This window comes from Vanellus vanellus (assembly GCF_965231255.1).
Source record: "Vanellus vanellus genome assembly, contig: HAP1_SCAFFOLD_1417, whole genome shotgun sequence".
NCBI classification, from domain to species: Eukaryota; Metazoa; Chordata; class Aves; order Charadriiformes; family Charadriidae; genus Vanellus; species Vanellus vanellus.
The window spans coordinates 30,716-43,587 of NW_028127438.1; the positions used below are offsets into that span (position 1 = coordinate 30,716).

At 52.6% G+C, this 12,872-nt stretch overlaps 2 long non-coding RNA genes across 3 annotated transcripts; both read right to left on the minus strand.

Moving 5' to 3' along the window:
* Positions 1–1,187: 1,187 nt before the first annotated feature.
* LOC309685270 lies at positions 1,188–1,917 on the minus strand. Its single transcript, XR_014270420.1, has 4 exons — positions 1,836–1,917; positions 1,597–1,659; positions 1,325–1,365; positions 1,188–1,239 (listed from the first exon to the last, which is right to left on the minus strand). It is a non-coding gene; the product is annotated as an uncharacterized lncRNA (long non-coding RNA).
* Positions 1,918–3,193: 1,276 nt separating this feature from the next.
* LOC309685269 lies at positions 3,194–4,092 on the minus strand. 2 transcript variants are annotated; one of them, XR_014270418.1, is made up of 5 exons: positions 4,027–4,092; positions 3,892–3,950; positions 3,744–3,793; positions 3,460–3,500; positions 3,194–3,373 (listed from the first exon to the last, which is right to left on the minus strand). It is a non-coding gene; the product is annotated as an uncharacterized lncRNA (long non-coding RNA). The 2 variants fall into 2 exon arrangements; XR_014270419.1 differs by having other exon boundaries at positions 3,892–4,070.
* Positions 4,093–12,872: the final 8,780 nt, after the last annotated feature.

A 12,872-nucleotide genomic window follows, 5' to 3' on the forward strand; every position in this document is an offset into this window, starting at 1 on the left:
GAGGATGAAGGGAACGACACCCGGTCCCGGAAAATGGATGGGTAGAGAGCAGAGCTGCTCGTGCAGCCGGGAACGATGCTACAAAAGCGGGGCGACCGAAAAGCCTTCTGAGGCTCAAGACCGATCCACACTTTAAGCTCATAAAGCGACGAGAGTGACACCCGATTGGCGCCATGCTGATGAGTACTGCCGATCAAGCCCCACGGGCTGCACACGAGGCACGTGTCGTGCTCCTCGTGCAAAGCGCAACGACGACATTAAGAACGGACGAAGCTCTACAACACGGAAGACGTATCACACAGACTGTACGACAACAGACACAGGCTGGAACCGCCCTGCCCGGCACACGCTAGCGTCGTGCTGACGCGTAACCCGCTGCCCCTTTACCCACCCAAAGGGGACCGCTCCTGGACAGCCCTCTGCCCTACGCTACCTTTAATACCTGTCCCTGCAATTGCCGACCTCGTCCCCTCCTTCCCCCGACCACACTGCGATGCCGCTCCCTCGACTTATCTTTCAGAGGGCCGGGAGGCTTAATCCATTCGCAACGAGGAAAACCGCAGTCCGCCAACGGAATTCGTCCTGCAGTCGCCAGGATCCTCTTCGTCACCTTTAAAGACATACCCAAACCCCACACAAGAGTGCGGTCAGTCGGCATCGCGTCAGTCAACACGGACCTTTACCGCAACACGCCCCTCCTCAGAAGCGCCGCTGCGTTTCTGCTTACCTGCTCCGTGTCAACTCCAAAGTCAAATGCTGCGGCTGCGTGTGAGCGGGCACGGGAAGGCCGCGGGAAGAGCCACAAAAACACAGGTGAAGTGTGACGAGTAAGTATTTTGTCATTACACCGCCAGCCGGGAAATTCCCAAAGGGGGGCCCGGGCAGAGGCACACGAGCGCAGATCCAGGCATCGATCCGTCTGTGCTAGAGCATCGCCAAATGGGCTGTTTACACCTGTATATCGGGGATTGCCACAGCCAAATTTCACTGCCACGCTTTGCCCTTTCCACAGGGGGGCGGGAATCTCAAGCTTGGCCAACAAGGTGCTTCTGAGTCTCTCGCAGGCCTGTGTTATCAAAACGCAGATGGTCTGCCTGTCAAGCAGACAAGACTAAACAACCATTAGGATGGTATACGTGTTCCTCTACACCCCAGATCCGAGTCACTTGAGCAGGTTTAGAATCCTCCTTGACATCCTTCTGCTTCTTCTCCCGTGCGGCGAGTCATCATTAGTGACACCTAAAACACCGAGAGACTCAAAATTATTCTTGCGCTCCCAAGAAGTCACCGGCCCCGCACGCCTCCTCTCGACTACCCGGCTCACCTCAAACCCTCATCCGCTCCCAAAGGCAACCCGCACAATGCCTGCAGATTAAAAGGGAGAAACGCTTCACTGAGCTGCCACGTGACACTTTGCTATTAGACACCGATGGGGCCTGCGCTGGCCTCGCCGGCTAGAACTGCTCATCGGCGTGCAGCATCGCCCATCCCAGCCTGTGTGCGGCACCTGCAAGAACACAAGCAAAGCAACACGTGCTGAGATACACTCTGAAACTTCAGGCCGTGGATAAAAATTCCCGTGTCCCGCTTCTTGACCTTGACAACTTTCCGGCCCATCCTCCGTCACTTTGGGTGGCAGCCCTGGGTCTTGCGCCCCACCTGTAAAGCACAAACGGCACGGGTTCCTTACAACTTGACCAGCCTGAAAAAGGACCGATACTTCAGCCCACCGATCGCCGGTCACCTGGACCGAGTCGGCCACTGAGTCAGCTCATCGCATCAAGGATTCAATTCGGGAAAAAAATAAAACAACACACACACACACACACACACACACGCTGTCATAGAACCACCGGTCACATCTTCCCTCTAACGCCGCACATGGCGACCCGCCTTCTTATAGTGCTCCGCTCGGCTCTGTTACGTCGCCCTGCGCAGCTTCTCCCTCTGCATCTGAAAAACAACATCAAACAAGTCACCTGGATGGGAAGCGATGGCTTCCTCATTCCAACGGTCGCATTCCCATTTACAAATACTATCTAGACACCAACACAGCCTGCCATAAAAATATAACGTTATCCCATACTCAAAGTGCCACACGAAGCAGCCTTTTTTTGTCTTTGAGGTGCAGACTCCTGCACTACTGCTGACCAGCATGTTCAACATGTCGCTGCTCATCTCAAAAACCGCTGATGGAAGAGCTGTCCGTACAGCCTGCCGATGGCTACTCGATCCCACATGATCGGACCCCCTCGGCCCCAACAGCCTAGCCCGATCGCTGGGTTCACCACACACTTTCTGCCGACCCACCTACCCCTGACTCCACACCCCCGGGCAGGGCGGCTCCGAGCCACACACGCACGGATGGACACACTGACACTACACGAAATCCTACAGTGAACCTCAAAGATGAGAGAAAACTCTGAGCGAAAGTGACGCCCCCTCGAACAAAGACGTCATCGAGCAAAATGACGCGCGAGATCGTAACGGTGAAGTGAGGGGCCTCGACGGAAACCCCGAAGAACGTGCAGAAAGTCACGACCCGCGACAAGAAGTTACTCGCCAAACTGAGAAGACGTACATGCGGGAAACCGGGCTTCAAGACCTAAGAGCGCAACGATGCGGGACAGAAGGCCCGCGCCCTGAAAACGGACGGCCAGAGAACAAAGCTGCTCACGCAGCTGGGAACCGCGCCGCAAACGAGGACCGTCCAGACACTTCCGTGGCACCGCACCTATCCACGCTTTAGGCCTTTCATGCAAGAAAAGCGGCGCCCGACTGGCGCTATGCCGATGAATACAGGTGTTTGAGACTCCGGGGTGCCGCCCGAGGCGCCGTGCCTTGCTGCTGGGGCGCAAACCCGACATCGAGATCCGACGAAGGTCTAAGACACCGAAGACACAGGCTGGAATCGCCCTGCCCGGCACACGCTACCGTCAGGCTGACGAGTAACCCGCTCCCTTTACCTGCCCAAAGGGGACTGCTCCGCGACAGCCCTCTGCCCTACGCTAACTTTAAAAGCCGTCCCTGTGACTCCAAAACTTGTCCCTCAGCTTCGAGCTCCGTGGCTCGTGGCTTCCTCACCTTATCTTTCCAAGAGTGATGGGTCTGAAGCCATCCTCAACAAGAAAAACACCACAGGAAACCAAGGGGATTCATCCTGCATTCACCAGGTTTCTCTTCATCATCTGAAAGAAAAAAAAGAGGGAAAAAAAAAATTGGTCAAACAAAAACACCACACAGGAATCTACAGACAACAGTGTCATCGGTCAACACGCACTTTTCCTGCGCCATCCCCAGCTCAGATGCGCCGTGGCATTCCACTCGCCTGCTCTCCACTAACGCCGCCGTCCACAGGCTCTGGTGCTCGTTCCTTGTAGTGCCCGAGAGACACAAAGTTACAATTGCACTTAAATAACTCACCAGCCCCAGGCGCCTCCTCTCTACAACACAGCTCACCTAAAATTCTCCTCCGATTCCAAAGGCAGCCTGCACGGCACCTGCAAATTCCAAAGGGAAACGCTTCACTGAGCTACCACGCCATACTTGGTTACGAGACACCTACCCTGCCCGCAAGCCCCTCGCCTGCTCCTACGGCTCATCAGCACGCGGCACCACCCCACCGAGCCTGCTTGCAGCACCTGCAAAAACCCCAGCGATACAGCACGTGCCGAGACACTGCCCGCAACCGTAGCCCCTGGCCACCGATTCTCATCTCCCGCCCCTTCACCGCGACAACTCGCCGGCCCGTCCTCCGCCACTTCGGGTCACCGTCTTCACCCTTGCGCGCCACCTGTAAAAACCAAACAACACCAGTCGCTTATCGCTTCGCTGGCAATACAACACCCAAACAACTAACTGCTACCCAATCACTCACCGATCACAGCTTACCCGGACAGAATCAGCCCCGGTGCCCGTATCACACGGCTCTCGTTGCTTCAAGCTTCCAACTGAAACGGAAAAATACCCTCACGTAGTCATCACAGAGCCACCGGTCACAGCTTCCCTCTAAGACCACGCACTGACCGGCCTTCTGACAGAGCTCCGCTCGGCTCTCCTACGTCGCCCCACACGGTGCGTCCCCCTGCACCTGAAAAAAGAAAAAAAAAAAAAAAAAATCAAATTTAGTCACCTGGAGGCGGAGAGATAGCTTCATAATGACAAGTGTTCCCATTGACAAATGCCATCTACAGCCCAACTACAGCCTGCCAGAACCAAAGGCCGCTAATCTTAAACGCCACACAGAGCGGCCTCAATACCTTGGAGAGGCAATCTCCGTCGCTACTGCTGAACGGCCTCTCCCACTTAGCTCTGCTGCCCCCCTTAGAACATTACCAACAAAAGCTGCCCACGCAGCCCTCCGATGGCTACTCGATCCCACGTGACCGGACCCCCTCGGCCCCAACAGCCTAGCCCGATGGCTGGGTTCACCACACACTCTTTCTGCGGACCCACCTACCCCCGACTCCACACCCCCGGGCAGGGCGGCTCCGAGCCACACACGCACGGATGGACACACTGACACTACACAAAATCCTACAATGAACCTCAAAGATGAGAGAAAACTCTCAGCGAAAGTGACGCCACCACGAACAAAGACGTCATCGAGCAAAGTGACGCCACCACGAACAAAGACGTCATCGAGCAAAGTGACGCCACCACGAACAAAGACGTCATCGAGCAAAGTGACGTGCGAGATCGTAACGGTGAAGTGAGGGGCCTCGACGGAAACCCCAGAGAACGTGCAGAACGTCACGACCCGTGACAAGAAGTTACTCGCCAAACTGAGAAGATGTACATGCGGGAAACCAGACTTCAAGACCTAAGAGCGCAACGATGCGGGACAGAAGGCCCGCGCCCTGAAAACGGACGGCCAGAGAACAGAGCTGCTCACGCAGCTGGGAACCGCGCCGCAAACGGGGACCGTCCAGACACTTCCGTGGCACCGCACCTATCCACGCTTTAGGCTTCTCATGCAAGAAACGCGGCACCCGACTGGCGCTATGCCGATGAATACCGGTGTTTGAGACTGCGGGGTGCCGCCCGAGGCGCCGTGCCTTGCTGCTTGAGCATAAATCCAACGTCGAGAACAGACAAAGGTCTAAGACACCAAAGACAGACTACACAGATAAGACCACAGACAAAGGCTGGAACCACCCTGCCCGGCACACGCTACCGTCGGGCTGGAGAGTAACCCGCTCCCTTTAACTGCCCAGAGGGGACTGCTCCGCGACAGCCCTCTACCCTACGCTAACTTTACAAATCCTTTCCCACAGTTGTCTCGGTGGTCCCCTCTTGTGCGCCCGTTCCTCAACTCATCTTTCAAAGGGCCGGGGTTCTGACTCCATCCTTGACTTCACACGCGAAAAACAGCTAGCCGTTAAATTCCTCCATTGACTGCATCCATCACCTGCAAAAGAGATAAAAAAAAAAAAACACACAAACCAAATCCAGAGCCTGAAGCGACAATTCTATGCACTACGTAAGACACCAAAAAAACACAAAATTACCATTACGCTTGGATAAAATCACCGGACACGTACTCCTCCTAGATACTACCCAGCCCACCACGAATGCAAGAAACCGCAAAGTAACACACCTTAACGACACCCAAACCAAAATGCAAAAATATCTAAAAGAGGTAATGAACCTGCCTCCGTTGCCCCTGTCCCGAAAGTTCAGAAACTCCATCCCTTCTCCTGAATTGACAGAGAATGAACCCCGCTTCTTCCACACAACTCCCGCCCTGTATGAGTGCCTCTGAACCCCCTCTTGTCAGCTACCCCTCGGGAGCTGCTCTTCCGAGCCGTGCCCTGCAGGCAGCTCCTTTCTTGCCACGGACTCCAGGCTGCATTACAAACCCACAAAACAAGTGAAAACCGCTGTACATTAAATCTCTCCTACTTTCTCGAGGAATGCTAACTCCCCATGTACGGATGTATACGACATGCTCACCCGAGCGCCCGCTAAATCATCTTATCGTTGCTCCTACTATGAAAATTTATATCGGCAACTTACGCTGTATGTAACAAAACCGGTGAGAAAAACCCACAGAGTTCCATCTCCAATTATGTCAGGAATTCCAGGTAGACGCAGTGCACCTGGAAAAAAAAAAAAGAACATGCTATTAAACCATCTTACCATCCCTGTATGCTCAATACTAAATTACTGACCTTAAAAAAAAACAAACAAAAAAAACAAAAAACCAAAAAAATAAAAACAAATAAGTTTACTTTCTATTAAATATGCTGCTGAACTTGAACTGGTCTAGAAAGTCTTTCCTACCAGTTACTATTGGTCTTTCTCTAAATGTGAACGCACACCTACCCAAATAGCTGAGCTGGATCCAAAAATGTATTTCATCTCAGGATCAGCAAAGGACCTACACCACAGACACCCAACGGCAGAATGAGCTCACTCAGCAGAGGCTGTGGCTCATATACCCCGGGCCCCGCCTACCACCCTTCCCACAACCCCCCGGGAAGGGGTGGGACGGACCAGCAGAAGGCATAAAGGCTGCCGTGGGGGTCACAGCTCCTTTCCTCGTCAGCCTTAAGTTTACGGCACGTGAGGGAGCGATCGGGGACAGCGGCGCTTACGAGAAAGGCCGATATCTGCGTTTCTACCGGGACTGCAGCGACGCAGCCGGAGACGGGACCGGGTAGGTAATTCCACTGAATTGTTCCATTGCGTAGATAGAAAGAATTAAAAATCATACTAAGCCCGAAAAGACGCTAGTTTACTAAATGTAATAATGACATTATCGACAAAATTAAGGTGCTTGAGTTTCCTTTTAAACCAAATACAGAGCTACGGGGTCGTGCGTTCCTTTTAGCGGCAACGTGCATACTACCTACCTTCTGCCCGAATTATATTCTGCATAGGACTGAACGACAAAACGGACCTAGATCCCGTGAGAAAACCTTCTCAAAAATATCTCTGCTTGTACCGTACGTCACTTACTGTAAAGTGCTGATAATTTAGAGCCCTACGTGATCTCTCCTTGACCGATACCGTTAAGGGATCTAGATGAGTCCGAAAGGACGGAAAGCACCAAAACATGTGGAAATGCAATAAAAGTATCGGAAATGGGATGAAGCAGTCTAAGTAACACCTGAGTACCTAGAACAAAAATAAATTGCCAAAGACAACAAAAACCACCATGGGAAGTATGTCTATAGAAATAGAAGAGGGCTTTCTAAGAGGAGACCTGAGCCGACGATAGGCATCTTTAGGGTGCCGGATACGATATAGAAACAGACTATAAGACAGACACCAAACAGGTGGCTCTGGAGCATACAGATGGTTTCGGCAAAAGTTCTATCGGAACAGGAGACACGGTCAGAGGAATTAGAAAGGTCCCAAAGGGGCCGAAGAGACCAAAGGAGATGGGGAGATGTGACGAGCTCAAAAGGGAATTGAGCAAAATACAGATGTCCTCGAGGACCTGGAGACGGACTGGAGGGTGACCGAGGGTGACAGAGCAAACAGACAGACCAGAGTAACAGATGCGGACTCGGGAAGCGTTCTGGGGGGAAAAGAGGGGTGCGGAGTGCCCTCCGGAACTAAACTGGGACTCCGGGACATAGCGGTTGTGTCACGAGAGCTCGGAGGGAGCAGCGGAGGAGTCCCAAGGGGCCTGAGAGCTCAAAGAAGCCTCAAAAGTAAGGAGGAGGAACTCCGAAGGGGAGTTCGACAAAGCACGGATACTGTCAGGGCGCTGGGGGCAGAAAGACGGCTTCCTAAATTGCAAATAGTAAGCTAAGGGCGCTCTGAGGCGCACAAAAAAATACTACCCAAAGGAAGCTGAACTGCTCTATGAGCGCTGTGGAGTACGAGAAAGGACTCGGAACGCATGGCTATAGAGAGTAGAGGCATTAGGAGGGGGCAGAGTAAGAAAAGAAGGCTCAGAGCCACGGCAGGTGCTTCCGAGTTCCAGGACGGCATCTGGGCAAATTACAGATGCATGAGCGAGAGAAGAACCTAATGGTTATACCCTCAGTAGCAGAGAGAAAAATAACGGAGCGTTGTACGGCAAAGAAAAAACAGAGGCTCTGACGGACCGAAAGAAAGGGAGATTAAGTGCTAAGAGGTGCTGGGGAGATCGAGGAGGGTCTCGGGAAGCATCTTGATGGTGAGGAGAGGGGTGTCTATGAGGACTGAGGGACCAAAGAAGGCTTGGGGACGACGAGGAACTCGGGTGATCCTCTGAGTGGAGTACAGATGGTCTCGGGTCGCAGGGGACAGAATGTTCAATCCTAGGTAGTGTAGAAGAACGAGTGCTCTACGGCTCAAGGATGGCCCCACCTAAAGAGCAACAAGACGGATGTGGAGCACAGGGAAAGTGTCGGAAGTCGGAGGGACAGAAAAATGACTGCGAACACGATGATTGACTTTCAACAGAGTAACCGTGTCATTGGAGGCCCAGGAAACTAATAGAGGCACAGCTCGAGGGAAGAGAGGACGGAAGGACTGGGCTGGGTCTTGAGGAACGGTCTGGGAGCACCTGCCCGCCGGAGTCGCGAGGTTCAGACCGGAACCCCTTCTTTTCTAAACTCCTGAGAAAGGAATCTAGGTGGAACCCGTCTTAGCCTCTGACCGTAAATAAAGAGCTTGTGCCCCAGGTTCGGTCACAAAGTTGATTTATGAACGGCTCGGGGCCTCCAAAGAGGGACCCCGCGGGTTCTTTTCCTGTGCTTTTTAAAGCCTCACATTCTATTGCGTAAGCTATTCAGGCACATGTTAACGTGACGAGTGCGGCTCTTGACCGATTAAATTGTTCAACGGTTAGTGTGTCCTCTTTGATGACTGGAGTTTTAGCGCGGGTGATTTTACCGTCTTCTGTAGTTTCCGGATCTCTGTCTCATCCGTTGAGGTATGTCATCCGTCTTCTGATGATTATGGGCAGAACGGTCCCTTTTTTCATTTCGAAGAATAATAGTTTCCCCTTGACCGAAACAGTCGCTCTAATTCATAACGTCAACTATACAATCTTCATTATTATGACTTACAAGATTTCATTGTTACTTAGGTAACAATGTATCAAAGTCATGCAAAACTACTAGCTGTTCGTGCGCGAACAAGCAGTTCCGCCAAAGTTCGCTACGTTGCTGTTACATCTTGCGGTCTAAGGCTTTGCTGATCTAGCTACATACACTAGGGAAAACTTCGGTTTCCCACTCTGGGTCGCAGATACGGACTCAGGCGCTCTTCCGAGGGAACGAGAGGGGGTTGATGCCTGCAATAAAGTTAAACGTATGCTAAGGGCAACCTGGAAAGCATCCGTAGGTGTTGCGACACGGTGAGAGAGACCAAGGAAGACTCGGGGACGTGAGGAGGGAGTCCGGAGAGGCTGGGGACCAAATGGAAGCACGCTAGATGGCAGAGAGGACGATAAGAGAACTCTGAGGCACAAACAAAGAGAGGATGGGAGTCTGAGGGAAAGAGCTCAGACAGAAAATTTGATCGGGGATCGAGTAAATAATAAAGAAAATCAAGAAATAGCGAAGGCAATCTGGAAAGACGTAGAAAGAAAATTTAAAAATAGAGGGCACTAAGGAAAGGCAAGAAATAATTAAAAATAGAGACAGCAAAGGAGATAAATGTGGACAGAAAGTCTTCAGACTATCCGTGATTAAAGAATCCAGGAAAAAATTAGAAAATAGCAATGGCAAACTAAAATGCGGGAGTAGGCAGAAAATCTAAAAAGCGGTAGCACAAAGGAAGACAATTTTTAAAAAATGGCAAAGAGACTAAAAGTAGGCATAGCCAGGACAATAAAAAAGCGATAGGCAACAGGGGAAGTAAAGACAAAGATTAACGGCAAACTAAAACAGATGTAAAAGAGAATTTTAAAAGCGATGGCACTGAGGAAAGACGAGAAAATTAAAAAAGATAAGCAATACAGAGAAACAGGGAAACAGGCAAAAACCCAGACAATATGAACAGCTAACTGAATCAGACACGTAGAATGAAGATTGTCAAAACTGTCAGCATTAACGAAAGAAGAAAAAAGTTTAAAATAAAACCAGACAACGAGATAAAAGCAGATAGAAAGGACAAGGTAAAAGCAAGAGCAATTAGACAAAAAATAAATAAAAATGAAAATATAGGGACAGCAAACTAAATAAAAATCTTTAAAAGCCACAGGGTACATGACCAGCACAAAACACTTAATAAATGACTATTGGCTACTTCATAAAAGTAAACAGAGAGAGAGATATGGCGACAGGGTAAGAGGCAGACAGGAAAACATTACAAAATGGGGATAGCTAACTGAATAAAAGTTCACCTAGTGATAACATTTAAAAAGCAAACGGATTATTAAAGAGGAGAGGGAGAGAAATTACAGCAGACAAGCTTTTAGGTCAAGAAAAAGACAAAGAGATTACTTACCGATTACTGTCACAGACAAACCAGGTTCGACTTGGGGAAATTAAGTCATTGTTCCTCAAATAATGCAAATAAGAACAAATCCAAAAAACAGCTTCCTGCCACCCCTCCCTCTTTTCCTGGGCGCCTCTTCTCTCCTGACTTCTCTACATCCCACCCCTGACCAACGTAGGGGGACATGGCGTGGGGGTTGCGGCGCCTTCCTCCTCAGGCTCTTTTTCTGCTCCAGTGTGGGGTCCCTCCCGCGAGGCCGCTGGTCTGGCACAGGCTCTCGGCTTCCTTCAGGCACAACCACCTGCTCCGGCCTCGGGTCCTCCACGCGCCGCTGGGGCACGTTGGCTCCACCCTGGACCTCCCTGGACTGCAGGGGGACAGCCTGCCTCACCACGGTCTTCACCACAGGCTGCAGGAGAATCTCTGCTCTGCTTCCTACCAGCGCTGCCGATGGGCTCAGCTTTAACCAGCAGCACATCCGTCTCAGAGTGGGAACTGGCTGTGCCCAACATGCAAGCGCAATGGGCCACAAGGCAGAGGAGGAGGAATTAAAAAAGGGGACGGTGAGGTAGACAGAGATAAACTGAAACATACCAAAAAACCTCGATGAGCTGAAGGGGAGAGACAGAGCAATTAAAGAATGTGGACGGGCAGCCAGGCAGAGAGAGAACAATAAAGGTAAAAATGGGCGGTGGGACACATATTTTATATTCTAAAATCCTTTATGTAATCGAGGAGGGGTTTTGTAGAGTAGATTTTTATTTTGGACACCTTCGCTATACACAAACAAATAATCATATGTCAATAGATAGTAAAATGAGAGGGTTTTCTCTATTGCAATGGCTCCCACCCATGTTTCCAGATTGTAATGTTTTCTAATGTCCCCTATGAATGTCCGTCCTCTGACGCATACGCCCCCCACCATGGACCTTGGGCTGCCGTAAATGGCATCATCCTATTTCAGCGTATTCCCAAATAGGCCAGAAAAAAGAGGAAGGCTTCAGGTGGACATGCGGCACGTCCTTTAAAGATGAGAAGTATTTGAAGACTTCAAATGAGTGTGGATCCATTGGATGAAATTTTGCAGCCACTGTTAGTGTGGCAGTAAAGCTGCTGTCTGTTCTCGAGAAAGGGCTTGTCCCTCCCCCATTCCCTTGGGGTGGACATGTATGCGTGTGCTTCTATCCTAAAAAATAAAAAAAGAAATAAAAAAAATAGGGGGAAGGGGCAGGGGAAAGGGTGTGTGCAGGGAGGGGAAAGGGAGGGAGGGGAAAGGGAGTGAGGAGGGAGGGGAAAGGGAGGGAGGGGAAAGGGAGGGAGGGGAAAGGGAGGGGAAAGGGAGGGAGGGGAAAGGGAGGGAGGGGAAAGGGAGGGAGGAGGGAGGGGAAAGGGAGGGAGGAGGGAGGGGAAAGGGAGGGAGGAGGGAGGGGAAAGGGAGGGAGGGGAAAGGGAGGGAGGAGGGAGGGGAAAGGGAGGGAGGGGAAAAGGAGGGAGGGGAAAGGGAGGGAGGGGAGAGGGAGGGGAAAGGGAGGGAGGAGGGAGGGGAAAGGGAGGGAGGAGGGAGGGGAAAGGGAGGGAGGAGGGAGGGGAAAGGGAGGGAGGGGAAAGGGAGGGAGGGGAAAGGGAGGGGAAAGGGAGGGAGGGGAAAGGGAGGGGGGAGGGAGGGAGGAGGGAGGGGGGGGAAAGGGAGGGGAGAGGGGAAAGGGGGGGGAAGGGAGGAGGAAGAGGAGGGAGGGGAAAGAGAGAGAAGGGAGGGGGGAAGGAAGGGAAAGAGAGGGAGAAGGGAGGGAGAATGGAGGGGAAAGAGAGGGAGAGGAGAGGGGAAAGGGAGGGAGGGGGGAGGGAGGGGAAAGGAGGGAGGGAGGAGCGAGGGGAAAAGGGGGGAGGAGGGAGAGGAAAGGGAGGAGGGAGGGGAAAGGGAGGAGGGAGGGGAAAGGGAGGAGGGAGGGGAAAGGGAGGAGGGAGGGGAAAGGGAGGGAGGGAGGGAGGAAGGGGGGGAGGGAGGGGAAAAGGAGGAGGAGGGAGGAGGCAGGGGGGAGGGGAAAGGGGGGGAGGGGGGAGGGGAAAGGGGGGGAGGGAGGGGGGAGGGGAAAGGGAGGGGGGGAGGGGAAAGGGAGGGGGGAGGGAGGGGAAGGGAGGGAGGGGAAAAGGGAGGGGAGGAGGGAGGGGAAAGGGAGGGGAGGGGAAAGGGATGGAGGGGAGAGGGGAAAGGGAGGGGAGAGGGGAAAGGGAGGGGAGAGGGGAAAGGGAGGGGAGAGGGGAAAGGGAGGGGAAGGGAGGGGAGAGGGGAAAGGGAGGGGGGAGGGGAAAGGGAGGGGGGAGGGGAAAGGGAGGGGGGAGGGGAAAGGGAGGAGCGAGGGGGAGGAGGGAGGGGGGAGGGAGGGGGGAGGGAGGGGGGAGGGGAAAGGGAGGGAGGGGGGAGAGGGGAAAGGGAGGGAGGAGGGAGGGGAAAGGGAGGGAGGAGGGTGGGGGAAAGGGAGGGGAGG